A 2760-nucleotide genomic window follows, 5' to 3' on the forward strand; every position below is an offset into this window, starting at 1 on the left:
TAAATACCAACTAACTTCTCTGTTCCTGGGTACCCAACAACCACCCACAACCCACTCAACAGGATGAAGTATATTTCAAGTGACTAGAAACAAAGAAATACATTGCATTTGTTTATTCTGGATTAAAAAAATGTTATTTTCTACAGTTTGTTTGACTGACATAGTGTCTGAGGAATTTTGGAAGGAGAAGGAGTATGTACATGATCTCAAATACTATAGCAATGTTTAATTGTTATTGAAATGAACAGGAGATAAAAACTGTCCAAAGAGTTTAAGGCAGAAACTTTCTGGATTTTTGTCTTTGACCAGAAGGCATACATATCTTTGGTCCTATCAGAGGGTCAGAAATTCCAGGAGTGTTTGTAGCCTCTAGTTTCTGCTCTTGTCTCTTGTGGTAAATTTCTTTCCTTTATACAGCTTCCTGGAATGTCTATATGAGAGTATGACTGAAACCCTAGTCCAGAGACAACAATGCCTTTAGATGAACAGGTTTGGATTGAGAGATCAGCATTTTCATGTTAGAAATTTGTTCGGTCAACTATAATCTTAATAGTGGTGATAATGATATTTGGGCCTTGCATGTTCAACTGCTGCCTTAATTGTATCTCCTCTCATTTACTTCAACTCTACACTCACATGATCTTGTGGCATTCTAACTCCATTTATCTGGGATTTCCATTACTGCCTTAGAAAGAATATAATTCATCAAAAGTAAAGAACCTAAACTCTTATTTCCCCAATTTAAGTCATATCCTAAATGGCTTAAAAACTCAACTTCTCAGTAAAGAGTATTATGGGGATTGTTAGGCTTAGAGACCATTTAAAGTAGAAAGTTCTATTGAGAATTGGTTCTAATGCTTTGTCTAACGCAGCTCCAAAAGCCCCACTTCCAGATGCAGAGGGTCCCTGTCACCAGCTAACTTCCATTGGTAATAAAGAATTGCCATACAGCCAATGGCTCTGTAGACAGACAGAAATGAGACTTTTAGATTTTGTAGGCAAGGGACCAAGGAAGGAGAGAAGAACAGGCGGAATCACCATGACAGAGAAGAAAAGAGAGCAGACTTAAAGGCCTACTGCCCTGAAAGAACCCAGGAAAGTGACCTCCTCCAATTATTTCTGGTATAGCAGAGATGAAATACAGATTTTAAATCATATTAACTCAGTAATACTAGAGGGGAATGTGTTCTAGCCTTGGGAAGTTAGAAATGCCCACCCATTGAGTTAGTCAAGACGTATGGGGCTTGAGACCTCATATGAACAACAATGCTAACCAACCAGAGCTTCCAGGGATTAAGCCACTACCCAAAGACTATACATGGACTGACCCTGGGCTCCAACCTCATAGGTAGCAATGAATAGCCTAGTAAGAGCACCAGTGGAAGGGGAAGCCCTTGGTCCTGCCAAGACTTAACCCCCAGTGAATGTGATTGTTGGGGGGAGGGCAGTAATGGGGGGAGGATGGGGAGGGGAACATCCATAGAGAAAGGGAGGGGAAGGGGTTTGGGGGATGTTGTCCCTGATACCTGGAAAGGGAATAACAATCGAAATGTAAATAAGAAATACCCAAATTAATAAATATGAAAAAAAAACATTAGCTAGCATGTGATTGCATTCCTGCATATGTGTGCATGAGTGTGTGCATGCGTGTGTGTGTGTGTGTGTGTGTGTGTGTGTGTGTGTGTGTCTTTCATTCCTGAATCCAGAGAGCTCTTGGGATGCAGGATCCATTGAGAGTATCAGGTGGTTTACTAATTTTTAGCTACACAATTCTTTTCTGGCCTTAACACTCAGTTCCCTCCTAATATTAGAAATGAAACATCTCAAGTATCCTGCCTTCATATTAAAACGCCATATAGAATAGTATGGGAAAGGCTCCTGTATGGTTAAAGCTACCAAAGGACAGTGCAGCTTTGTACTTGGCATCCTTTAACCTAAAGTAAATTCCCAAGGGAACATTCTCTAGGGTTAGAATTTCCATTAACAGATGTGAAGTCCTAGCAGCAGTTTGATAACCATGTATGATACTGTGAACAAAACTAGTGAAAAAATGAAAATAAGAATAAACATGTTGGGGGCTGGGGATTTAGCTCAGTGGTAGAGCGCTTACCTAGGAAGCGCAAGGCCCTGGGTTCGGTCCCCAGCTCCGAAAAAAAGAACCAAAAAAAAAAAAAAAAGAACATGTTAAAAGGTGAAGATAATACAGCTGCATTGGAAACCATTAAAAGAAAGTTACTACAATGTCATATGTCTACACAATGGAATACTACTTAGTCATTAAAAACAAGGACATCATGAATCTCACAGGAAAATGGCTAGAACTGGAAAATATCATCCTGAGTGAGGTAACCCAGACCCAAAATGACATGCATGGTGAGAACTCACTTATAAGTGGCTATTAGCCATAGAGTGCAGGATAACCATGCTATAATCAATAGACCCAAAGAAGCCATAGAAAAAGAAGGGAGGGTGTTTGAATCTTTCTCAGAAGCAGAAACAAAATAGATGTCAGAGATAAATGGAAGGAGGGAACTGTATGCAAGAGGGAACTGGGAAGGGTGTGAGGTGGGATGAGGGAGGAGACCATTTGTAGGGAAAGCAGGGGAGAGACCTCAGAAGGTCTAAGGGGGTGACTGCAGCTGAGAGTATTTGGGTATATGGTTCCTGAAGTGGCCACTTCTTTTAGTTGGGCAGGACGTCCAGTGGAGGGATAAGGACAGCAACCATCTACAAAGCCTTTGACCCAAATTGTGTCCTGCC

General features: G+C 40.8%; 1 non-coding gene across 1 annotated transcript; it reads left to right on the top strand.

Moving 5' to 3' along the window:
* Positions 1-1860: 1860 nt before the first annotated feature.
* On the top strand, positions 1861-2039 carry LOC120102641 (small Cajal body-specific RNA 16). Its single transcript, XR_005504265.1, has one exon. It is a non-coding gene; the product is annotated as a small Cajal body-specific RNA 16 (non-coding RNA).
* The last annotated feature ends 721 nt before the right edge of the window (positions 2040-2760 follow it).

This window comes from Rattus norvegicus, chromosome 4 (genome assembly GCF_036323735.1).
Source record: "Rattus norvegicus strain BN/NHsdMcwi chromosome 4, GRCr8, whole genome shotgun sequence".
Classification (NCBI taxonomy): domain Eukaryota; kingdom Metazoa; phylum Chordata; class Mammalia; order Rodentia; family Muridae; genus Rattus; species Rattus norvegicus.